The following is a 26,827-nucleotide window of genomic DNA, read 5'->3' on the forward strand; positions in this document are numbered from 1 at the left end:
ACATCAGGAATCAATGCATCGAGCTCTTCAACATAAACAGTTCCTTTTCCTTTGACCTGACAAGGATGATTTGAAAAAGAATAAAGTTCACGTAGTTCTGGTTCAGGCTCGTGCATTTCTGTGAAAAGTTCCTTTCTGTAGGTAACATGCAATGCTGCACCACTGTCCAAAGTCCACAGGAGTCGTCTGTCGTACTCTGGTTGAGGTTGTGGATCATTGGTTAAAGCCAGTGTGGCGAGTGGAGTTTGTGGATCACGCTGGGGACCACGACGATCTTGTCTTCCGCCTCTGCCTCTGCCTCTGGAATCTGTTCCTCTGGGCTGGTGCGTGACGGGAGCTGGAACTCGTTGGGGACAAACCTGGGTGGCATGTCCCACACGATTGCAGGTGTAGCATCTTGGCATCCTTGGAGTGTAGGTCCTTCCTCGGAAGGGGCGTCTAGCTGGAGCTCTTGATGCGGGTGGTCCTCTCAAGTGTGGCGTGGCCAACATGAATGCCTCTTCTTCAATTAAAAGTCTACAGACATTGTCCACTGTGCGTTGAGCAATAGGGACTTGGTTAATTTTTGTAACAGCATCTTTCCATTCATAATTCAAAGAGTTAATAATGATGCTGATCATTTGAATATCTTCAATGTTATGGCCTCTTTCTCTCAATTCTGTTCTCAGTCCTTTCAGTTTGGTCAAATGCCCTCCAATTTGTTCACCAGGTTTCAATCTCGAACCATGGAGTTCAGACATGAGTAAACATGAAGATTCAATTGAGACAGGCCTGTAGTAATTTTCCAATTCAGCCCAAATTTGTCGGGCTGTTGTATTTGGTGGAAAAGTGACCTGCAGTTCAGTATCCATGGACATCAATAATGTTGTGCGAGCTCTTATCTCTAGATCTCGTATTGCAAAGTCCCATGGTTGTGCAGGAGGGTTAAAAACCATAAAATGAGTGCCTTCTCTAAGAAGCAATAGTGTAATCTCACTGACCCAGGCTTTGTAATTGTGTCCTGACATTTTTAGTTTTGACTCACCAGTTAGTGGAGAGACAGAAAATGCCTGGTAAGGAGCCTGCATTTGGTATGCTGGCTGTGCTGGCAGAGGTATTTGCTGTGCCTGTTGTGGACCTAAAAATGGTCTTGGTTGTGCCATTGGAGGTGGGCCAGGAGGTGGCCCTCTTTGCACTTGTGGCTGGGGCACATATGCAGGCATTTGTAGCTGCTGTGGCTGATGCACTGGAATCTGCTGTATTCCAGTTGCCATTTGTGCTTGATCTGCAATATTGGCATGACCTGCTGGAGATGCAGTCATTTGCCTTTGCTGCATAAAGCGTGCCTGTGTTTCTTCTAAAAGGACACCAACACCACCAGGGGGTGTTTGAGTTTGGGCCTGTGGAAACACTTGTGGCATTTCAGCTTCCTGTAGTAAATTACTTTTGCCAGCAGATGGTGCTGCACCTTTAGCTTCGGGCAGCCCAGTTACAAGAAATGATTGCGTGGCAGGTTTATATGTAACTTGATCAGGGAGACTTTCATGTGATGTATGCAGTGCTCTTTGCCTTAATTGGCCTGACACAGAATCCACCAGGGGGAGTGTCTTTGGCTCTGGAGAAGAAGGCAATATGGCGCTTTTTGAAAATCTTAAGTTATCTCCCTTATCTTGCTCAAGCATAGATATAGCCATTTTTGCCTGGGATAGCTCCTGTTCATAGAATTTTATATGGTCACGAAAGGCTTTCATAGCCAGCTCATCCAGAGTGAGTTTAGAGCTTCGAGGAGAATAATGAATTGTTTCTCTCTCTGCGTGGGAGTAATTTTGCTCAGCAGTTTGCTTTAGCCTTGCATGGAGCTTTACAAATTCAGAAGGTTCTGGGAAGACAGGTTGAGAGCTGGCATAATTAGAAGGGGGAGTTACTGACCTCAGTCTTAGTGCTTCTCCTTCAAAAACAGCTTCTGTGTTATCTGAAAATAAAAATCTGAAAATCTCCTGTCTGCCACCTCTTCATTGGAAAGATCAATCAAATCATTTACCTTCTGCATCTTAGCAATATAATTAGCGTACCTCAGTAGCTAAAAACTAATTGCTTATGAGCTCTTATCAGAAATAACAAAACAAGGAAAAAAGCCATAAATCAAACCTTCAGAGCTACCAGTTGTCAGGGCATTTATTAATCCCATGTTTGGCTCTGGGACTAATTACCCTGGTTTAATTAGAGGAGATGAATCGAGGCTTATTCCTTGTTGCAATATTCTGAAAAAAACGCGAATAAAAAGTTTCTAATAAAACTCATTTATTTGTTATAAAGAAAATAAAACACCTCACTAACTAAGAAAAGTTAATTGCTACATTTTTGAAAGTAATTCTGGCCGGCTATCTCAGCCGGACCTTTCTGGAAAAAGAAAAAAGGAAAAGTGTGAAGGAATGAAATGTGGGTGGATGGACATGCGTAGTAGCTTTTGATAACAATTCTTGGCAAGGTACAAGAAATGATGAGATCAGCTGGTAAATAAAATAACGCAGTGACATTCCACGACCTCCAAAGTTCTTCCCCCATCAAATCCTACTTTTCTTCTGCCTTTCACGATCTCCAAAGTTCTTCCCCCATTTAATCCTACTTTTCTTCTGCCTTCCAAGATCTCCAAAGTTCCTCCCCCATCAAATCCTACTTTTCTTCTGCCTTCCAAGATCTCCAAAGTTCTTCCCATCAAATCCTACTTTTCTTCTGCCTTCCACGATCTCCAAAGTTCCTCCCCCATCAAATCCTACTTTTCTTCTGCCTTTCACGATCTCCAAAGTTCTTCCCCCATTTAATCCTACTTTTCTTCTGCCTTCCACGATCTCCAAAGTTCCTCCCCCATCAAATCCTACTTTTCTTCTGCCTTCCACGATCTCCAAAGTTCCTCCCCCATCGAATCAAAGCTTTCTCCTGCCTTTCACGATCTCCAAAGTTCTTCCCCCATTTAATCCTACTTTTCTTCTGCCTTCCACGATCTCCAAAGTTCTTCCCCCATCTAATCCGACTTTTCTTCTGCCTTCCACGATCTCCAAAGTTCCTCCCCCTTCGAATCATAGCTTTCTTCTGCCTTCAACGATCTCCAAAGTTCCTCCCCCATCGAATCATAGCTTTCTCCTGCCTTTCACGATCTCCAAAGTTCTTCCCCCATTTAATCCTACTTTTCTTCTGCCTTCCAAGATCTCCAAAGTTCTTCCCCCATCAAATCCTACTTTTCTTCTGCCTTCCACGATCTCCAAAGTTCCTCCCCCATCAAATCCTACTTTTCTTCTGCCTTCCACGATCTCCAAAGTTCCTCCCCCTTCGAATCATAGCTTTCTCCTGCCTTCCACGATCTCCAAAGTTCTTCCCCCATCAAATCCTACATTTCTTCTGCCTTCCAGGATCTCCAAAATTCTTCCCCCATCTAATCCTACTTTTCTTCTGCCTACCAAGATCTCCAAAGTTCTTCCCCCATTTAATCATACTTTTCTTCTGCCTTCCAAGATCTCCAAAGTTCTTCCCCCATCAAATCCTACTTTTCTTCTGCCTTTCACGATCTCCAAAATTCTTCCCCCATCAAATCCTACATTTCTTCTGCCTTCCACGATCTCCAAAGTTCTTCCCCCATCAAATCCTACTGTTCTTCTGCCTTCCAAAAACTCCAAAGTTCCTCCCCCTTCGAATCATAGCTTTCTTCTGCCTTCCACGATCTCCAAAGTTCTTCCCCCATCGAATCCTACTTTTCTTCTGCCTTCCCCGATCTCCAAAGTTCTTCCCCCATCTAATCCTACTTTTCTTCTGCCTTCCAAGATCTCCAAAGTTCCTCCCCCTTCGAATCATAGCTTTCTCCTGCCTTCCACGATCTCCAAAGTTCCTCCCCCATCGAATCATAGCTTTCTCCTGCCTTCCACGACCTCCAAAGTTCCTCCCCCTTCGAATCATAGCTTTCTCCTGCCTTCCACGATCTCTAAAGTTCCTCCCCCTTCGAATCATAGCTTTCTCCTGCCTTCCACGACCTCCAAAGTTCCTCCCCCATCAAATCCTACTTTTCTTCTGCCTTTTACGATCTCCAAAGTTCTTCCCCCATCAAATCCTACTGTTCTTCTGCCTTCCACAATCTCCAAAGTTCCTCCCCCTTCGAATCATAGCTTTCTCCTGCCTTCCACGACCTCCAAAGTTCCTCCCCCTTCGAATCATAGGTTTCTCCTGCCTTCCACGATCTCTAAAGTTCCTCCCCCTTCGAATCCTACTTTTCTCCTGCCTTCCACGATCTCCAAAGTTCCTCCCCCTTCGAATCATATCTTTCTCCTGCCTTCCACGATTTCCAAAGTTCTTCCCCCATCAAATCCTACTTTTCTTCTCCCTTCCACGATCTCCAAAGTTCATCCCCCATCAAATCCTACTGTTGTTCTGCCTTCCACAATCTCCAAAGTCCCTCCCCTTCGAATCCTACTTTTCTTCTGCATTCCACGATCTCCAAAGTTCTTCCTCCATCAAATCCTACTTTTCTTTTGCCTACCAAGATCTCCAAAGTTCTTCCCCCATTTAATCCTACTTTTCTTCTGCCTTCCAAGATCTCCAAAGTTCCTCCCCCATCAAATCCTACTTTTCTTCTGCCTTCCAAGATCTCCCAAGTTCTTCCCATCAAATCCTACTTTTCTTCTGCCTTCCAAGATCTCCAAAGTTCCTCCCCCATCAAATCCTACTTTTCTTCTGCATTCCACGATCTCCAAAGTTCTTCCTCCATCAAATCTTACTTTTCTTCTGCCTTCCACGATCTCCAAAGTTCTTCCCCCATCTAATCCTACTTTTCTTCTGCCTTCCAACATCTCCAAAGTTCCTCCCCCTTCGAATCATAGCTTTCTCCTGCCTTCAACGATCTCCAAAGTTCCTCCCCCATCGAATCATAGCTTTCTCCTGCCTTCAACGATCTCCAAAGTTCCTCCCCCATCGAATCCTACTTTTCTTCTGCCTTTCACGATCTCCAAAGTTCCTCCCCCATCGAATCCTACTTTTCTTCTGCCTTTCACGACCTCCAAAGTTCCTCCCCCATCGAATCCTACTTTTCTCCTGCCTTCCACGATCTCCAAAGTTCTTCCCCCATCTAATCCTACTTTTCTTCTGCCTTCCAACATCTCCAAAGTTCCTCCCCCATCGAATCCTACTTTTCTCCTGCCTTCCACGATCTCCAAAGTTCTTCCCCCATCGAATCCTACTGTTCTTCTGCCTTCCACAATCTCCAAAGTTCCTCCCCCTTCGAATCATATCTTTCTCCTGCCTTCCACGATTTCCAAAGTTCTTCCCCCATCAAATCCTACTTTTCTTCTGCCTTCCACGATCTCCAAAGTTCATCCCCCATCAAATCCTACTGTTGTTCTGCCTTCCACAATCTCCAAAGTTCCTCCCCCATCGAATCCTACTTTTCTCCTGCCTTCCACGATCTCCAAAGTTCTTCCCCCATCAAATCCGACTTTTCTTCTGCCTTCCATGATCTCCAAAGTTCCTCCCCCTTCGAATCATAGCTTTCTTCTGCCTTCAACGATCTCCAAAGTTCCTCCCCCATCGAATCATAGCTTTCTCCTGCCTTCCACGACCTCCAAAGTTCCTCCCCCATCAAATCCTACTTTTCTTCTGCCTTCCACGATCTCCAAAGTTCCTCCCCCATCAAATACTACTTTTCTTCTGCCTTTCACGATCTCCAAAGTTCCTCCCCCTTCGAATCATAGCTTTCTCCTGCCTTCAACGATCTCCAAAGTTCCTCCCCCATCGAATCCTACTTTTCTCCTGCCTTCCACGATCTCCAAAGTTCTTCCCCCATCAAATCCTACTGTTCTTCTGCCTTCCACAATCTCCAAAGTTCCTCCCCCTTCGAATCCTACTTTTCTTCTGCATTCCAAGATCTCCAAAGTTCTTCCCCCATCAAATCCTTCTTTTCTTCTGCCTTCCACGATCTCCAAAGTTCTTCCCCCATTAAATCCTACTTTTCTTCTGCCTTCCACGGTCTCCAAAGTTCCTCCCCCATCAAATCCTACTTTTCTTCTGCCTTCTACGATCTCCAAAGTTCCTCCCCCTTCGAATCATATCTTTCTCCTGCCTTCCCCGATCTCCAAAGTTCCTCCCCCTTCGAATCATATCTTTCTCCTGCCTTCCACGATTTCCAAAGTTCTTCCCCCATCAAATCCTACTTTTCTTCTGCCTTCCAGGATCTCCAAAATTCTTCCCCCATCTAATCCTACTTTTCTTCTGCCTTCCACGATCTCCAAAGTTCTTCCCCCATCAAATCCTACTGTTCTTCTGCCTTCCAAAAACTCCAAAGTTCCTCCCCCTTCGAATCATAGCTTTCTTCTTCCTTCCACGACCTCCAAAGTTCCTCCCCCATCAAATCCTACTTTTCTTCTGCCTTTTACGATCTCCAAAGTTCTTCCCCCATCAAATCCTACTGTTCTTCTGCCTTCCACAATCTCCAAAGTTCCTCCCCCTTCGAATCATAGCTTTCTCCTGCCTTCCACGACCTCCAAAGTTCCTCCCCCTTCGAATCATAGGTTTCTCCTGCCTTCCACGATCTCTAAAGTTCCTCCCCCTTCGAATCCTACTTTTCTCCTGCCTTCCACGATCTCCAAAGTTCTTCCCCCATCAAATCCTAATGTTCTTCTGCCTTCCACAATCTCCAAAGTTCCTCCCCCTTCGAATCATATCTTTCTCCTGCCTTCCACGATTTCCAAAGTTCTTCCCCCATCAAATCCTACTTTTCTTCTCCCTTCCACGATCTCCAAAGTTCATCCCCCATCAAATCCTACTGTTGTTCTGCCTTCCACAATCTCCAAAGTCCCTCCCCTTCGAATCCTACTTTTCTTCTGCATTCCACGATCTCCAAAGTTCTTCCTCCATCAAATCCTACTTTTCTTTTGCCTACCAAGATCTCCAAAGTTCTTCCCCCATTTAATCCTACTTTTCTTCTGCCTTCCAAGATCTCCAAAGTTCCTCCCCCATCAAATCCTACTTTTCTTCTGCCTTCCAAGATCTCCCAAGTTCTTCCCATCAAATCCTACTTTTCTTCTGCCTTCCAAGATCTCCAAAGTTCCTCCCCCATCAAATCCTACTTTTCTTCTGCATTCCACGATCTCCAAAGTTCTTCCTCCATCAAATCTTACTTTTCTTCTGCCTTCCACGATCTCCAAAGTTCTTCCCCCATCTAATCCTACTTTTCTTCTGCCTTCCAACATCTCCAAAGTTCCTCCCCCTTCGAATCATAGCTTTCTCCTGCCTTCAACGATCTCCAAAGTTCCTCCCCCATCGAATCATAGCTTTCTCCTGCCTTCAACGATCTCCAAAGTTCCTCCCCCATCGAATCCTACTTTTCTTCTGCCTTTCACGATCTCCAAAGTTCCTCCCCCATCGAATCCTACTTTTCTTCTGCCTTTCACGACCTCCAAAGTTCCTCCTCCATCGAATCCTACTTTTCTCCTGCCTTCCACGATCTCCAAAGTTCTTCCCCCATCTAATCCTACTTTTCTTCTGCCTTCCAACATCTCCAAAGTTCCTCCCCCATCGAATCCTACTTTTCTCCTGCCTTCCACGATCTCCAAAGTTCTTCCCCCATCGAATCCTACTGTTCTTCTGCCTTCCACAATCTCCAAAGTTCCTCCCCCTTCGAATCATATCTTTCTCCTGCCTTCCACGATTTCCAAAGTTCTTCCCCCATCAAATCCTACTTTTCTTCTGCCTTCCACGATCTCCAAAGTTCATCCCCCATCAAATCCTACTGTTGTTCTGCCTTCCACAATCTCCAAAGTTCCTCCCCCATCGAATCCTACTTTTCTCCTGCCTTCCACGATCTCCAAAGTTCTTCCCCCATCAAATCCGACTTTTCTTCTGCCTTCCATGATCTCCAAAGTTCCTCCCCCTTCGAATCATAGCTTTCTTCTGCCTTCAACGATCTCCAAAGTTCCTCCCCCATCGAATCATAGCTTTCTCCTGCCTTCCACGACCTCCAAAGTTCCTCCCCCATCAAATCCTACTTTTCTTCTGCCTTCCACGATCTCCAAAGTTCCTCCCCCATCAAATACTACTTTTCTTCTGCCTTTCACGATCTCCAAAGTTCCTCCCCCTTCGAATCATAGCTTTCTCCTGCCTTCAACGATCTCCAAAGTTCCTCCCCCATCGAATCCTACTTTTCTCCTGCCTTCCACGATCTCCAAAGTTCTTCCCCCATCAAATCCTACTGTTCTTCTGCCTTCCACAATCTCCAAAGTTCCTCCCCCTTCGAATCCTACTTTTCTTCTGCATTCCAAGATCTCCAAAGTTCCTCCCCCTTCGAATCATATCTTTCTCCTGCCTTCCCCGATCTCCAAAGTTCCTCCCCCTTCGAATCATATCTTTCTCCTGCCTTCCACGATTTCCAAAGTTCTTCCCCCATCAAATCCTACTTTTCTTCTGCCTTCCAGGATCTCCAAAATTCTTCCCCCATCTAATCCTACTTTTCTTCTGCCTTCCACGATCTCCAAAGTTCATCCCCCATCAAATCCTACTGTTGTTCTGCCTTCCACAATCTCCAAAGTCCCTCCCCTTCGAATCCTACTTTTCTTCTGCATTCCAAGATCTCCAAAGTTCTTCCCCCATCAAATCCTACTTTTCTCCTGCCTTCCACGATCTCCAAAGTTCTTCCCCCATCAAATCCTACTGTTCTTCTGCCTTCCACAATCTCCAAAGTTCCTCCCCCTTCGAATCCTACTTTTCTTCTGCATTCCAAGATCTCCAAAGTTCCTCCCCCTTCGAATCATAGCTTTCTTCTGCCTTCCCCGATCTCCAAAGTTCCTCCCCCATCGAATCATAGCTTTCTCCTGCCTTCAACGATCTCCAAAGTTCCTCCCCCATCGAATCCTACTTTTCTTCTGCCTTCCACGACCTCCAAAGTTCTTCCCCCATCAAATCCTACTTTTCTTCTGCCTTCCACGATCTCCAAAGTTCCTCCCCCTTCGAATCATAGCTTTCTCCTGCCTTTCACGATCTCCAAAGTTCTTCCCCCATTTAATCCTACTTTACTTCTGCCTTCCAAGATCTCCAAAGTTCCTCCCCCATCAAATCCTACTTTTCTCCTGGCTTCCACGATCTCCAAAGTTCTTCCCCCATCAAATCCTACTTTTCTTCTGCCTTCCACGATCTCCAAAGTTCTTCCCCATCTAATCCTACTTTTCTTTTGCCTACCAAGATCTCCAAAGTTCTTCCCCCATTTAATCCTACTTTTCTTCTGCCTTCCAGGATCTCCAAAATTCTTCCCCCATCTAATCCTACTTTTCTTCTGCCTACCAAGATCTCCAAAGTTCTTCCCCCATTTAATCATACTTTTCTTCTGCCTTCCAAGATCTCCAAAGTTCTTCCCCCATCAAATCCTACTTTTCTTCTGCCTTTCACGATCTCCAAAATTCTTCCCCCATCAAATCCTACATTTCTTCTGCCTTCCACGATCTCCAAAGTTCTTCCCCCATCAAATCCTACTGTTCTTCTGCCTTCCAAAAACTCCAAAGTTCCTCTCCCTTCGAATCATAGCTTTCTTCTGCCTTCCACGATCTCCAAAGTTCTTCCCCCATCGAATCCTACTTTTCTTCTGCCTTCCCCGATCTCCAAAGTTCTTCCCCCATCAAATCCTACTTTTCTTCTGCCTTCCACGATCTCCAAAGTTCCTCCCCCTTCGAATCATAGCTTTCTCCTGCCTTCCACGATCTCCAAAGTTCCTCCCCCATCGAATCATAGCTTTCTCCTGCCTTCCACGACCTCCAAAGTTCCTCCCCCTTCGAATCATAGGTTTCTCCTGCCTTCCACGATCTCTAAAGTTCCTCCCCCTTCGAATCATAGCTTTCTCCTGCCTTCCACGACCTCCAAAGTTCCTCCCCCATCAAATCCTACTTTTCTTCTGCCTTTTACGATCTCCAAAGTTCTTCCCCCATCAAATCCTACTGTTCTTCTGCCTTCCACAATCTCCAAAGTTCCTCCCCCTTCGAATCATAGCTTTCTCCTGCCTTCCACGACCTCCAAAGTTATTCCCCCTTCGAATCATAGGTTTCTCCTGCCTTCCACGATCTCTAAAGTTCCTCCCCCTTCGAATCCTACTTTTCTCCTGCCTTCCACGATCTCCAAAGTTCTTCCCCCATCAAATCCTAATGTTCTTCTGCCTTCCACAATCTCCAAAGTTCCTCCCCCTTCGAATCATATCTTTCTCCTGCCTTCCACGATTTCCAAAGTTCTTCCCCCATCAAATCCTACTTTTCTTCTCCCTTCCACGATCTCCAAAGTTCATCCCCCATCAAATCCTACTGTTGTTCTGCCTTCCACAATCTCCAAAGTCCCTCCCCTTCGAATCCTACTTTTCTTCTGCATTCCACGATCTCCAAAGTTCTTCCTCCATCAAATCCTACTTTTCTTTTGCCTACCAAGATCTCCAAAGTTCTTCCCCCATTTAATCCTACTTTTCTTCTGCCTTCCAAGATCTCCAAAGTTCCTCCCCCATCAAATCCTACTTTCCTTCTGCCTTCCAAGATCTCCCAAGTTCTTCCCATCAAATCCTACTTTTCTTCTGCCTTCCAAGATCTCCAAAGTTCCTCCCCCATCAAATCCTACTTTTCTTCTGCATTCCACGATCTCCAAAGTTCTTCCTCCATCAAATCTTACTTTTCTTCTGCCTTCCACGATCTCCAAAGTTCTTCCCCCATCTAATCCTACTTTTCTTCTGCCTTCCAACATCTCCAAAGTTCCTCCCCCTTCGAATCATAGCTTTCTCCTGCCTTCAACGATCTCCAAAGTTCCTCCCCCATCGAATCATAGCTTTCTCCTGCCTTCAACGATCTCCAAAGTTCCTCCCCCATCGAATCCTACTTTTCTTCTGCCTTTCACGATCTCCAAAGTTCCTCCCCCATCGAATCCTACTTTTCTTCTGCCTTTCACGACCTCCAAAGTTCCTCCCCCATCGAATCCTACTTTTCTCCTGCCTTCCACGATCTCCAAAGTTCTTCCCCCATCTAATCCTACTTTTCTTCTGCCTTCCAACATCTCCAAAGTTCCTCCCCCATCGAATCCTACTTTTCTCCTGCCTTCCACGATCTCCAAAGTTCTTCCCCCATCGAATCCTACTGTTCTTCTGCCTTCCACAATCTCCAAAGTTCCTCCCCCTTCGAATCATATCTTTCTCCTGCCTTCCACGATTTCCAAAGTTCTTCCCCCATCAAATCCTACTTTTCTTCTGCCTTCCACGATCTCCAAAGTTCATCCCCCATCAAATCCTACTGTTGTTCTGCCTTCCACAATCTCCAAAGATCCTCCCCCATCGAATCCTACTTTTCTCCTGCCTTCCACGATCTCCAAAGTTCTTCCCCCATCAAATCCTACTTTTCTTCTGCCTTTCACGATCTCCAAAGTTCTTCCCCCATTTAATCCTACTTTTCTTCTGCCTTCCAAGATCTCCAAAGTTCCTCCCCCATCAAATCCTACTTTTCTTCTGCCTTCCAAGATCTCCAAAGTTCTTCCCATCAAATCCTACTTTTCTTCTGCCTTCCACGATCTCCAAAGTTCCTCCCCCATCAAATACTACTTTTCTTCTGCCTTTCACGATCTCCAAAGTTCCTCCCCCTTCGAATCATAGCTTTCTCCTGCCTTCAACGATCTCCAAAGTTCCTCCCCCATCGAATCATAGCTTTCTCCTGCCTTCAACGATCTCCAAAGTTCCTCCCCCATCGAATCCTACTTTTCTCCTGCCTTCCACGATCTCCAAAGTTCTTCCCCCATCAAATCCTACTGTTCTTCTGCCTTCCACAATCTCCAAAGTTCCTCCCCCTTCGAATCCTACTTTTCTTCTGCATTCCAAGATCTCCAAAGTTCCTCCCCCTTCGAATCATATCTTTCTCCTGCCTTCCACGATTTCCAAAGTTCTTCCCCCATCAAATCCTACTTTTCTTCTGCCTTCCAGGATCTCCAAAATTCTTCCCCCATCTAATCCTACTTTTCTTCTGCCTTCCCCGATCTCCAAAGTTCCTCCCCCTTCGAATCATATCTTTCTCCTGCCTTCCACGATTTCCAAAGTTCTTCCCCCATCAAATCCTACTTTTCTTCTGCCTTCCAGGATCTCCAAAATTCTTCCCCCATCTAATCCTACTTTTCTTCTGCCTTCCACGATCTCCAAAGTTCATCCCCCATCAAATCCTACTGTTGTTCTGCCTTCCACAATCTCCAAAGTCCCTCCCCTTCGAATCCTACTTTTCTTCTGCATTCCAAGATCTCCAAAGTTCTTCCCCCATCAAATCCTACTTTTCTCCTGCCTTCCACGATCTCCAAAGTTCTTCCCCCATCAAATCCTACTGTTCTTCTGCCTTCCACAATCTCCAAAGTTCCTCCCCCTTCGAATCCTACTTTTCTTCTGCATTCCAAGATCTCCAAAGTTCCTCCCCCTTCGAATCATAGCTTTCTTCTGCCTTCCCCGATCTCCAAAGTTCCTCCCCCATCGAATCATAGCTTTCTCCTGCCTTCAACGATCTCCAAAGTTCCTCCCCCATCGAATCCTACTTTTCTTCTGCCTTCCACGACCTCCAAAGTTCTTCCCCCATCAAATCCTACTTTTCTTCTGCCTTCCACGATCTCCAAAGTTCCTCCCCCTTCGAATCATAGCTTTCTCCTGCCTTTCACGATCTCCAAAGTTCTTCCCCCATTTAATCCTACTTTACTTCTGCCTTCCAAGATCTCCAAAGTTCCTCCCCCATCAAATCCTACTTTTCTCCTGGCTTCCACGATCTCCAAAGTTCTTCCCCCATCAAATCCTACTTTTCTTCTGCCTTCCACGATCTCCAAAGTTCTTCCCCATCTAATCCTACTTTTCTTTTGCCTACCAAGATCTCCAAAGTTCTTCCCCCATTTAATCCTACTTTTCTTCTGCCTTTCACGATCTCCAAAATTCTTCCCCCATTTAATCCTACTTTACTTCTGCCTTCCAAGATCTCCAAAGTTCCTCTCCCATCAAATCCTACTTTTCTTCTGCATTCCACGATCTCCAAAGTTCTTCCCCCATCAAATCCTACTTTTCTTCTGCCTTTCAAGATCTCCTAAGTTCCTCCCCCTTCGAATCATAGCTTTCTCCTGCCTTCCACGATCTCCAAAGTTCTTCCCCCATCAAATCCTACTTTTCTTCTGCCTTCCACGATCTCCAAAGTTCCTCCCCCATCGAATCAAAGCTTTCTCCTGCCTTTCACGATCTCCAAAGTTCTTCCCCCATTTAATCCTACTTTTCTTCTGCCTTCCACGATCTCCAAAGTTCTTCCCCCATCTAATCCGACTTTTCTTCTGCCTTCCATGATCTCCAAAGTTCCTCCCCCTTCGAATCATAGCTTTCTTCTGCCTTCAACGATCTCCAAAGTTCCTCCCCCATCGAATCATAGCTTTCTCCTGCCTTCCACGACCTCCAAAGTTCCTCCCCCATCAAATCCTACTTTTCTTCTGCCTTTCACGATCTCCAAAATTTTCCCCCATTTAATCCTACTTTTCTTCTGCCTTCCAAGATCTCCAAAGTTCTTCCCCCATCAAATCCTACTTTTCTTCTACCTTCTACGATCTCCAAAGTTCCTCCCCCATCGAATCCTACTTTTCTCCTGCCTTCCACGATCTCCAAAGTTCTTCCCCCATCAAATCCTACTTTTCTTCTGCCTTTCACGATCTCCAAAATTTTCCCCCATTTAATCCTACTTTTCTTCTGCCTTCCACGACCTCCAAAGTTCCTCCCCCATCAAATCCTACTTTTCTTCTGCCTTTCACGGTCTCCAAAATTTTCCCCCATTTAATCCTACTTTTCTTCTGCCTTCCAAGATCTCCAAAGTTCTTCCCCCATCAAATACTACTTTTCTTCTGCCTTTCACGATCTCCAAAGTTCCTCCCCCTTCGAATCATAGCTTTCTCCTGCCTTCAACGATCTCCAAAGTTCCTCCCCCATCGAATCATAGCTTTCTCCTGCCTTCAACGATCTCCAAAGTTCCTCCCCCATCGAATCCTACTTTTCTCCTGCCTTCCACGATCTCCAAAGTTCTTCCCCCATCAAATCCTACTGTTCTTCTGCCTTACACAATCTGCAAAGTTCCTCCCCCTTCGAATCATAGCTTTCTTCTGCCTTCCCCGATCTCCAAAGTTCCTCCCCCTTCGAATCATATCTTTCTCCTGCCTTCCACGATTTCCAAAGTTCTTCCCCCATCAAATCCTACTTTTCTTCTGCCTTCCACGATCTCCAAAGTTCATCCCCCATCAAATCCTACTGTTGTTCTGCCTTCCACGATCTCCAAAGTTCGTCCCCCATCAAATCCTACTTTTCTTCTGCCTTCCACAATCTCCTAAATTCCTCCCCCATCAAATCCTACTTTTCTTCTGCCTTCCAAGATCTCCAAAGTTCTTCCCCCATCAAATCCTTCTTTTCTTCTGCCTTCCACGATCTCCAAAGTTCTTCCCCCATTAAATCCTACTTTTCTTCTGCCTTCCACGGTCTCCAAAGTTCCTCCCCCATCAAATCCTACTTTTCTTCTGCCTTCTACGATCTCCAAAGTTCCTCCCCCTTCGAATCATAGCTTTCTCCTGCCTTCCACGACCTCCAAAGTTCCTCCCCCATCAAATCCTACTTTTCTTCTGCCTTTCACGATCTCCAAAATTTTCCCCCATTTAATCCTACTTTTCTTCTGCCTTCCAAGATCTCCAAAGTTCTTCCCCCATCAAATCCTACTTTTCTCCTGCCTTCCACGATCTCCAAAGTTCTACCCCCATCAAATCCTACTGTTCTTCTGCCTTCCACAAACTCCAAAGTTCCTCCCCCTTCGAATCATAGCTTTCTTCTGCCTTCCACGATCTCCAAAGTTCTTCCCCCATCGAATCCTACTTTTCTTCTGCCTTCCCCGATCTCCAAAGTTCCTCCCCCTTCGAATCATAGCTTTCTCCTGCCTTCCACGATTTCCAAAGTTCTTCCCCCATCAAATACTACTTTTCTTCTGCCTTTCACGATCTCCAAAGTTCCTCCCCCTTCGAATCATAGCTTTCTCCTGCCTTCAACGATCTCCAAAGTTCCTCCCCCATCGAATCATAGCTTTCTCCTGCCTTCAACGATCTCCAAAGTTCCTCCCCCATCAAATCCTACTTTTCTTCTGCCTTCCACGATCTCCAAAGTTCCTCCCCCTTCGAATCATATCTTTCTCCTGCCTTCCACGATTTCCAAAGTTCTTCCCCCATCAAATCCTACTTTTCTTCTGCCTTCCACGATCTCCAAAGTTCCTCCCCCATCAAATCCTACTTTTCTCCTGCCTTCCACGATCTCCAAAGTTCCTCCCCCTTCGAATCATATCTTTCTCCTGCCTTCCACGATTTCCAAAGTTCTTCCCCCATCAAATCCTACTTTTCTTCTGCCTTCAACGATCTCCAAAGTTCTTCCCCCATCAAATCCTACTTTTCTCCTGCCTTCCACGATCTCCAAAGTTCCTCCCCCTTCGAATCATATCTTTCTCCTGCCTTCCACGATTTCCAAAGTTCTTCCCCCATCAAATCCTACTTTTCTTCTGCCTTCCACGATCTCCAAAGTTCCTCCCCCATCAAATCCTACTGTTCTTCTGCCTTCCACGACCTCCAAAGTTCCTCCCCCATCAAATCCTACTGTTCTTCTGCCTTCCACAATCTCCAAAGTTCCTCCCCCTTCGAATCATAGCTTTCTTCTGCCTTCCCCGATCTCCAAAGTTCCTCCCCCTTCGAATCATATCTTTCTCCTGCCTTCCACGATTTCCAAAGTTCTTCCCCCATCAAATCCTACTTTTCTTCTGCCTTCCACGATCTCCAAAGTTCATCCCCCATCAAATCCTACTGTTGTTCTGCCTTCCACAATCTCCAAAGTCCCTCCCCTTCGAATCCTACTTTTCTTCTTCCTTCCACGATCTCCAAAGTTCTTCCTCCATCAAATCTTACTTTTCTTCTGCCTTCCACGATCTCCAAAGTTCTTCCCCCATCTAATCCTACTTTTCTTCTGCCTACCAAGATCTCCAAAGTTCTTCCCCCATTTAATCATAGCTTTCTCCTGCCTTCCACGATCTCCAAAGTTCCTCCCCCTTAGAATCTTAGCTTTCTCCTGCCTTCCACGATCTCCAAAGTTCCTCCCCCATCAAATCCTACTTTTCTTCTGCCTTCCACGATCTCCAAAGTTCTTCCCCCATCTAATCCTACTTTTCTTCTGCCTTCCAAGATCTCCAAAGTTCCTCCCCCTTCGAATCATAGCTTTCTCCTGCCTTCAACGATGTCCAAAGTTCCTCCCCCATCGAATCATAGCTTTCTCCTGCCTTCCACGACCTCCAAAGTTCCTCCCCCTTCGAATCATAGCTTTCTCCTGCCTTCCAAGATCTCCAAAGTTCTTCCCCCATCTAATCCTACTGTTGTTCTGCCTTCCACAATCTCCAAAGTCCCTCCCCTTCGAATCCTACTTTTCTTCTTCCTTCCACGATCTCCAAAGTTCTTCCCCTATCAAATCTTACTTTTCTTCTGCCTTCCACGATCTCCAAAGTTCTTCCCCCATCTAATCCTAATTTTCTTCTGCCTTCCAAGATCTCCAAAGTTCCTCCCCCTTCGAATCATAGCTTTCTCCTGCCTTCCACGATCTCCAAAGTTCCTCCCCCTTAGAATCTTAGCTTTCTCCTGCCTTCCAAGATCTCCAAAGTTCTTCCCCCATCGAATCCTACTTTTCTTCTGCCTTCCCCGATCTCCAAAGTTCCTCCCCCTTCGAATCATAGCTTTCTCCTGCCTTCCACGATTTCCAAAGTTCTTCCCCCATCAAATACTACTTTTCTTCTGCCTTTCACGATCTCCAAAGTTCCTCCCCCTTCGAATCATAGCTTTCTCCTGCCTTCAACGATCTCCAAAGTTCTTCCCCCATCTAATCCTACTTTTCTTTTGCCTACCAAGATCTCCAAAGTTCTTCCCCCATTTAATCCTACTTTTCTTCTGCCTTCCAAGATCTCCAAAGTCCCTCCCCTTCGAATCCTACTTTTCTTCTGCATTCCACGATCTCCAAAGTTCTTCCTCCATCAAATCCTACTTTTCTTCTGCCTTCCACGATCTCCAAAGTTCTTCCCCCATCTAATCCTACTTTTCTTTTGCCTACCAAGATCTCCAAAGTTCTTCCCCCATTTAATCCTACTTTTCTTCTGCATTCCACGATCTCCAAAGTTCTTCCTCCATCAAATCCTACTTTTCTTCTGCCTTCCACGATCTCCAAAGTTCTTCCCCCATCTAATCCTACTTTTCTTTTGCCTACCAAGATCTCCAAAGTTCTTCCCCCATTGAATCCAACTTTTCTTCTGCCTTCCAAGATCTCCAAAGTTCCTCCCCCATCAAATCCTACTTTTCTTCTGCCTTCCAAGATCTCCCAAGTTCTTCCCATCAAATCCTACTTTTCTTCTGCCTTCCAAGATCTCCAAAGTTCCTCCCCCATCAAATCCTACTTTTCTTCTGCATTCCACGATCTCCAAAGTTCTTCCTCCATCAAATCTTACTTTTCTTCTGCCTTCCACGATCTCCAAAGTTCTTCCCCCATCTAATCCTACTTTTCTTCTGCCTTCCAACATCTCCAAAGTTCATCCCCCATCAAATCCTACTGTTGTTCTGCCTTCCACAATCTCCAAAGTTCCTCCCCCATCGAATCCTACTTTTCTCCTGCCTTCCACGATCTCCAAAGTTCTTCCCCCATCAAATCCTACTGTTCTTCTGCCTTCCACAATCTCCAAAGTTCCTCCCCCTTCGAATCCTACTTTTCTTCTGCATTCCAAGATCTCCAAAGTTCCTCCCCCTTCGAATCATATCTTTCTCCTGCCTTCCCCGATCTCCAAAGTTCCTCCCCCTTCGAATCATATCTTTCTCCTGCCTTCCACGATTTCCAAAGTTCTTCCCCCATCAAATCCTACTTTTCTTCTGCCTTCCAGGATCTCCAAAATTCTTCCCCCATCTAATCCTACTTTTCTTCTGCCTTCCACGATCTCCAAAGTTCATCCCCCATCAAATCCTACTGTTGTTCTGCCTTCCACAATCTCCAAAGTCCCTCCCCTTCGAATCCTACTTTTCTTCTGCATTCCAAGATCTCCAAAGTTCTTCCCCCATCAAATCCTACTTTTCTCCTGCCTTCCACGATCTCCAAAGTTCTTCCCCCATCAAATCCTACTGTTCTTCTGCCTTCCACAATCTCCAAAGTTCCTCCCCCTTCGAATCCTACTTTTCTTCTGCATTCCAAGATCTCCAAAGTTCCTCCCCCTTCGAATCATAGCTTTCTTCTGCCTTCCCCGATCTCCAAAGTTCCTCCCCCATCGAATCATAGCTTTCTCCTGCCTTCAACGATCTCCAAAGTTCCTCCCCCATCGAATCCTACTTTTCTTCTGCCTTCCACGACCTCCAAAGTTCTTCCCCCATCAAATCCTACTTTTCTTCTGCCTTCCACGATCTCCAAAGTTCCTCCCCCTTCGAATCATAGCTTTCTCCTGCCTTTCACGATCTCCAAAGTTCTTCCCCCATTTAATCCTACTTTACTTCTGCCTTCCAAGATCTCCAAAGTTCCTCCCCCATCAAATCCTACTTTTCTCCTGGCTTCCACGATCTCCAAAGTTCTTCCCCCATCAAATCCTACTTTTCTTCTGCCTTCCACGATCTCCAAAGTTCTTCCCCATCTAATCCTACTTTTCTTTTGCCTACCAAGATCTCCAAAGTTCTTCCCCCATTTAATCCTACTTTTCTTCTGCCTTTCACGATCTCCAAAATTCTTCCCCCATTTAATCCTACTTTACTTCTGCCTTCCAAGATCTCCAAAGTTCCTCTCCCATCAAATCCTACTTTTCTTCTGCATTCCACGATCTCCAAAGTTCTTCCCCCATCAAATCCTACTTTTCTTCTGCCTTTCACGATCTCCTAAGTTCCTCCCCCTTCGAATCATAGCTTTCTCCTGCCTTCCACGATCTCCAAAGTTCTTCCCCCATCAAATCCTACTTTTCTTCTGCCTTCCACGATCTCCAAAGTTCCTCCCCCATCGAATCAAAGCTTTCTCCTGCCTTTCACGATCTCCAAAGTTCTTCCCCCATTTAATCCTACTTTTCTTCTGCCTTCCACGATCTCCAAAGTTCTTCCCCCATCTAATCCGACTTTTCTTCTGCCTTCCATGATCTCCAAAGTTCCTCCCCCTTCGAATCATAGCTTTCTTCTGCCTTCAACGATCTCCAAAGTTCCTCCCCCATCGAATCATAGCTTTCTCCTGCCTTCCACGACCTCCAAAGTTCCTCCCCCATCAAATCCTACTTTTCTTCTGCCTTCTACGATCTCCAAAGTTCCTCCCCCATCGAATCCTACTTTTCTCCTGCCTTCCACGATCTCCAAAGTTCTTCCCCCATCAAATCCTACTTTTCTTCTGCCTTTCACGATCTCCAAAATTTTCCCCCATTTAATCCTACTTTTCTTCTGCCTTCCAAGATCTCCAAAGTTCTTCCCCCATCTAATCCTACTGTTCTTCTGCATTCCACGATCTCCAAAGTTCTTCCTCCATCAAATCTTACTTTTCTTCTGCCTTCCACGATCTCCAAAGTTCTTCCCCCATCTAATCCTACTTTTCTTCTGCCTTCCAACATCTCCAAAGTTCATCCCCCATCAAATCCTACTGTTGTTCTGCCTTCCACAATCTCCAAAGTTCCTCCCCCATCGAATCCTACTTTTCTCCTGCCTTCCACGATCTCCAAAGTTCTTCCCCCATCAAATCCTACTGTTCTTCTGCCTTCCACAATCTCCAAAGTTCCTCCCCCTTCGAATCCTACTTTTCTTCTGCATTCCAAGATCTCCAAAGTTCCTCCCCCTTCGAATCATATCTTTCTCCTGCCTTCCCCGATCTCCAAAGTTCCTCCCCCTTCGAATCATATCTTTCTCCTGCCTTCCACGATTTCCAAAGTTCTTCCCCCATCAAATCCTACTTTTCTTCTGCCTTCCAGGATCTCCAAAATTCTTCCCCCATCTAATCCTACTTTTCTTCTGCCTTCCACGATCTCCAAAGTTCATCCCCCATCAAATCCTACTGTTGTTCTGCCTTCCACAATCTCCAAAGTCCCTCCCCTTCGAATCCTACTTTTCTTCTGCATTCCAAGATCTCCAAAGTTCTTCCCCCATCAAATCCTACTTTTCTCCTGCCTTCCACGATCTCCAAAGTTCTTCCCCCATCAAATCCTACTGTTCTTCTGCCTTCCACAATCTCCAAAGTTCCTCCCCCTTCGAATCCTACTTTTCTTCTGCATTCCAAGATCTCCAAAGTTCCTCCCCCTTCGAATCATAGCTTTCTTCTGCCTTCCCCGATCTCCAAAGTTCCTCCCCCATCGAATCATAGCTTTCTCCTGCCTTCAACGATCTCCAAAGTTCCTCCCCCATCGAATCCTACTTTTCTTCTGCCTTCCACGACCTCCAAAGTTCTTCCCCCATCAAATCCTACTTTTCTTCTGCCTTCCACGATCTCCAAAGTTCCTCCCCCTTCGAATCATAGCTTTCTCCTGCCTTTCACGATCTCCAAAGTTCTTCCCCCATTTAATCCTACTTTACTTCTGCCTTCCAAGATCTCCAAAGTTCCTCCCCCATCAAATCCTACTTTTCTCCTGGCTTCCACGATCTCCAAAGTTCTTCCCCCATCAAATCCTACTTTTCTTCTGCCTTCCACGATCTCCAAAGTTCTTCCCCATCTAATCCTACTTTTCTTTTGCCTACCAAGATCTCCAAAGTTCTTCCCCCATTTAATCCTACTTTTCTTCTGCCTTTCACGATCTCCAAAATTCTTCCCCCATTTAATCCTACTTTACTTCTGCCTTCCAAGATCTCCAAAGTTCCTCTCCCATCAAATCCTACTTTTCTTCTGCATTCCACGATCTCCAAAGTTCTTCCCCCATCAAATCCTACTTTTCTTCTGCCTTTCACGATCTCCTAAGTTCCTCCCCCTTCGAATCATAGCTTTCTCCTGCCTTCCACGATCTCCAAAGTTCTTCCCCCATCAAATCCTACTTTTCTTCTGCCTTCCACGATCTCCAAAGTTCCTCCCCCATCGAATCAAAGCTTTCTCCTGCCTTTCACGATCTCCAAAGTTCTTCCCCCATTTAATCCTACTTTTCTTCTGCCTTCCACGATCTCCAAAGTTCTTCCCCCATCTAATCCGACTTTTCTTCTGCCTTCCATGATCTCCAAAGTTCCTCCCCCTTCGAATCATAGCTTTCTTCTGCCTTCAACGATCTCCAAAGTTCCTCCCCCATCGAATCATAGCTTTCTCCTGCCTTCCACGACCTCCAAAGTTCCTCCCCCATCAAATCCTACTTTTCTTCTGCCTTCTACGATCTCCAAAGTTCCTCCCCCATCGAATCCTACTTTTCTCCTGCCTTCCACGATCTCCAAAGTTCTTCCCCCATCAAATCCTACTTTTCTTCTGCCTTTCACGATCTCCAAAATTTTCCCCCATTTAATCCTACTTTTCTTCTGCCTTCCAAGATCTCCAAAGTTCTTCCCCCATCTAATCCTACTGTTCTTCTGCCTTCCACAATCTCCAAAGTTCCTCCCCCTTCGAATCATATCTTTCTCCTGCTTCCACGATTTCCAAAGTTCTTCCCCCATCAAATCCTACTTTTCTTCTGCCTTCCACGATCTCCAAAGTTCATCCCCCATCAAATCCTACTGTTGTTCTGCCTTCCACAATCTCCAAAGTTCCTCCCCCATCGAATCCTACTTTTCTCCTGCCTTCCACGATCTCCAAAGTTCTTCCCCCATCAAATCCTACTTTTCTTCTGCCTTTCACGATCTCCAAAGTTCTTCCCCCATTTAATCCTACTTTTCTTCTGCCTTCCAAGATCTCCAAAGTTCTTCCCCCATCAAATCCTACTTTTCTTCTGCCTTCCACGATCTCCAAAGTTCCTCCCCCTTCGAATCATAGCTTTCTCCTGCCTTTCACGATCTCCAAAGTTCTTCCCCCATTTAATCCTACTTTACTTCTGCCTTCCAAGATCTCCAAAGTTCCTCCCCCATCAAATCCTACTTTTCTCCTGGCTTCCACGATCTCCAAAGTTCTTCCCCCATCAAATCCTACTTTTCTTCTGCCTTCCACGATCTCCAAAGTTCTTCCCCATCTAATCCTACTTTTCTTTTGCCTACCAAGATCTCCAAAGTTCTTCCCCCATTTAATCCTACTTTTCTTCTGCCTTTCACGATCTCCAAAATTCTTCCCCCATTTAATCCTACTTTACTTCTGCCTTCCAAGATCTCCAAAGTTCCTCTCCCATCAAATCCTACTTTTCTTCTGCATTCCACGATCTCCAAAGTTCTTCCCCCATCAAATCCTACTTTTCTTCTGCCTTTCACGATCTCCTAAGTTCCTCCCCCTTCGAATCATAGCTTTCTCCTGCCTTCCACGATCTCCAAAGTTCTTCCCCCATCAAATCCTACTTTTCTTCTGCCTTCCACGATCTCCAAAGTTCCTCCCCCATCGAATCAAAGCTTTCTCCTGCCTTTCACGATCTCCAAAGTTCTTCCCCCATTTAATCCTACTTTTCTTCTGCCTTCCACGATCTCCAAAGTTCTTCCCCCATCTAATCCGACTTTTCTTCTGCCTTCCATGATCTCCAAAGTTCCTCCCCCTTCGAATCATAGCTTTCTTCTGCCTTCAACGATCTCCAAAGTTCCTCCCCCATCGAATCATAGCTTTCTCCTGCCTTCCACGACCTCCAAAGTTCCTCCCCCATCAAATCCTACTTTTCTTCTGCCTTCTACGATCTCCAAAGTTCCTCCCCCATCGAATCCTACTTTTCTCCTGCCTTCCACGATCTCCAAAGTTCTTCCCCCATCAAATCCTACTTTTCTTCTGCCTTTCACGATCTCCAAAATTTTCCCCCATTTAATCCTACTTTTCTTCTGCCTTCCAAGATCTCCAAAGTTCTTCCCCCATCTAATCCTACTGTTCTTCTGCCTTCCACAATCTCCAAAGTTCCTCCCCCTTCGAATCATATCTTTCTCCTGCTTCCACGATTTCCAAAGTTCTTCCCCCATCAAATCCTACTTTTCTTCTGCCTTCCACGATCTCCAAAGTTCATCCCCCATCAAATCCTACTGTTGTTCTGCCTTCCACAATCTCCAAAGTTCCTCCCCCATCGAATCCTACTTTTCTCCTGCCTTCCACGATCTCCAAAGTTCTTCCCCCATCAAATCCTACTTTTCTTCTGCCTTTCACGATCTCCAAAGTTCTTCCCCCATTTAATCCTACTTTTCTTCTGCCTTCCAAGATCTCCAAAGTTCCTCCCCCATCAAATCCTACTTTTCTTCTGCCTTCCAAGATCTCCAAAGTTCTTCCCATCAAATCCTACTTTTCTTCTGCCTTCCACGATCTCCAAAGTTCCTCCCCCATCAAATACTACTTTTCTTCTGCCTTTCACGATCTCCAAAGTTCCTCCCCCTTCGAATCATAGCTTTCTCCTGCCTTCAACGATCTCCAAAGTTCCTCCCCCATCGAATCCTACTGTTGTTCTGCCTTCCACAATCTCCAAAGTCCCTCCCCTTCGAATCCTACTTTTCTTCTGCATTCCACGATCTCCAAAGTTCTTCCTCCATCAAATCCTACTTTTCTTCTGCCTTCCACGATCTCCAAAGTTCTTCCCCCATCTAATCCTACTTTTCTTCTGCCTTCCAAGATCTCCAAAGTTCCTCCCCCATCAAATCCTACTTTTCTTCTGCCTTCCACGATCTCCAAAGTTCCTCCCCCATCAAATACTAATTTTCTTCTGCCTTTCACGATCTCCAAAGTTCCTCCCCCTTCGAATCATATCTTTCTCCTGCCTTCAACGATCTCCAAAGTTCCTCCCCCATCGAATCCTACTTTTCTTCTGCCTTTCACGACCTCCAAAGTTCCTCCCCCATCGAATCCTACTTTTCTCCTGCCTTCCACGATCTCCAAAGTTCTTCCCCCATCAAATCCTACTTTTCTTCTGCCTTCCACAATCTCCAAAGTTCCTCCCCCTTCGAATCATATCTTTCTCCTGCCTTCCACGATTTCCAAAGTTCTTCCCCCATCAAATCCTACTTTTCTTCTGCCTTCCACGATCTCCAAAGTTCATCCCCCATCAAATCCTACTGTTGTTCTGCCTTCCACAATCTCCAAAGTCCCTCCCCTTCGAATCCTACTTTTCTTCTGCATTCCACGATCTCCAAAGTTCTTCCTCCATCAAATCTTACTTTTCTTCTGCCTTCCACGATCTCCAAAGTTCTTCCCCCATCTAATCCTACTTTTCTTCTGCCTTCCAACATCTCCAAAGTTCCTCCCCCTTCGAATCATAGCTTTCTCCTGCCTTCAACGATCTCCAAAGTTCCTCCCCCATCGAATCATAGCTTTCTCCTGCCTTCAACGATCTCCAAAGTTCCTCCCCCATCGAATCCTACTTTTCTTCTGCCTTCCACGATCTCCAAAGTTCTTCCCCCATCAAATCCTACTGTTCTTCTGCCTTCCCCGATCTCCAAAGTTCCTCCCCCTTCGAATCATATCTTTCTCCTGCCTTCCACGATTTCCAAAGTTCTTCCCCCATCAAATCCTACTTTTCTTCTGCCTTCCACGATCTCCAAAGTTCATCCCCCATCAAATCCTACTGTTGTTCTGCCTTCCACAATCTCCAAAGTCCCTCCCCTTCGAATCCTACTTTTCTTCTGCATTCCACGATCTCCAAAGTTCTTCCTCCATCAAATCCTACTTTTCTTCTGCCTTCCACGATCTCCAAAGTTCTTCCCCCATCTAATCCTACTTTTCTTTTGCCTACCAAGATCTCCAAAGTTCTTCCCCCATTGAATCCAACTTTTCTTCTGCCTTCCAAGATCTCCAAAGTTCCTCCCCCATCAAATCCTACTTTTCTTCTGCCTTCCAAGATCTCCCAAGTTCTTCCCATCAAATCCTACTTTTCTTCTGCCTTCCAAGATCTCCAAAGTTCCTCCCCCATCAAATCCTACTGTTCTTCTGCCTTCCCCGATCTCCAAAGTTCCTCCCCCTTCGAATCATATCTTTCTCCTGCCTTCCACGATTTCCAAAGTTCTTCCCCCATCAAATCCTACTTTTCTTCTGCCTTCCACGATCTCCAAAGTTCATCCCCCATCAAATCCTACTGTTGTTCTGCCTTCCACAATCTCCAAAGTCCCTCCCCTTCGAATCCTACTTTTCTTCTGCATTCCACGATCTCCAAAGTTCTTCCTCCATCTAATCCTACTGTTGTTCTGCCTTCCACAATCTCCAAAGTCCCTCCCCTTCGAATCCTACTTTTCTTCTTCCTTCCACGATCTCCAAAGTTCTTCCCCTATCAAATCTTACTTTTCTTCTGCCTTCCACGATCTCCAAAGTTCTTCCCCCATCAAATCCTACTGTTCTTCTGCCTTCTACAAACTCCAAAGTTCCTCCCCCTTCGAATCATAGCTTTCTTCTGCCTTCCACGATCTCCAAAGTTCTTCCCCCATCGAATCCTACTTTTCTTCTGCCTTCCCCGATCTCCAAAGTTCCTCCCCCTTCGAATCATAGCTTTCTCCTGCCTTCCACGATTTCCAAAGTTCTTCCCCCATCAAATACTACTTTTCTTCTGCCTTTCACGATCTCCAAAGTTCCTCCCCCTTCGAATCATAGCTTTCTCCTGCCTTCAACGATCTCCAAAGTTCTTCCCCCATCTAATCCTACTTTTCTTTTGCCTACCAAGATCTCCAAAGTTCTTCCCCCATTTAATCCTACTTTTCTTCTGCCTTCCAAGATCTCCAAAGTTCCTCCCCCATCAAATCCTACTTTTCTTCTGCCTTCCAAGATCTCCCAAGTTCTTCCCATCAAATCCTACTTTTCTTCTGCCTTCCAAGATCTCCAAAGTTCCTCCCCCATCAAATCCTACTTTTCTTCTGCCTTCCACGATCTCCAAAGTTCCTCCCCCTTCGAATCATAGCTTTCTCCTGCCTTCAACGATCTCCAAAGTTCCTCCCCCATCGAATCATAGCTTTCTCCTGCCTTCAACGATCTCCAAAGTTCCTCCCCCATCGAATCCTACTTTTCTTCTGCCTTCCACGATCTCCAAAGTTCTTCCCCCATCAAATCCTACTGTTCTTCTGCCTTCCCCGATCTCCAAAGTTCCTCCCCCTTCGAATCATATCTTTCTCCTGCCTTCCACGATTTCCAAAGTTCTTCCCCCATCAAATCCTACTGTTGTTCTGCCTTCCACAATCTCCAAAGTCCCTCCCCTTCGAATCCTACTTTTCTTCTGCATTCCACGATCTCCAAAGTTCTTCCCCCATCAAATCCTACTTTTCTTCTGCCTTCTACGATCTCCAAAGTTCCTCCCCCATCGAATCCTACTTTTCTCCTGCCTTCCACGATCTCCAAAGTTCTTCCCCCATCAAATCCTACTGTTCTTCTGCCTTCTACAAACTCCAAAGTTCCTCCCCCTTCGAATCATAGCTTTCTTCTGCCTTCCACGATCTCCAAAGTTCTTCCCCCATCGAATCCTACTTTTCTTCTGCCTTCCCCGATCTCCAAAGTTCCTCCCCCTTCTGTGGGAATGCAGTGGCCATAGTACATGTATAGACCAGTTTAACTGGTTGGACACTTGTATGGAGCTTAGCACCAAAATAATCAAACTATGAAAAGCGGGTTCATATGGATACTCTCTGAAGGGCCCTATTCATTCTCTCTTTGTTCTTAACATAGACTGTATTAGCAAAGCCAGAGATATCCCTTCCTGCTACATTCCTGAGGGTTGAGGTAATCTCTGATAGCGGGGATATGAGGAGATGGGCCTCTCGCCTGGTA

Source organism: Pituophis catenifer, unplaced genomic scaffold, assembly GCF_029215685.1.
Source record: "Pituophis catenifer annectens isolate HBS135680 unplaced genomic scaffold, rPitCat1.0.hap2 SCAF_5, whole genome shotgun sequence".
NCBI lineage: Eukaryota > Metazoa > Chordata > Lepidosauria > Squamata > Colubridae > Pituophis > Pituophis catenifer.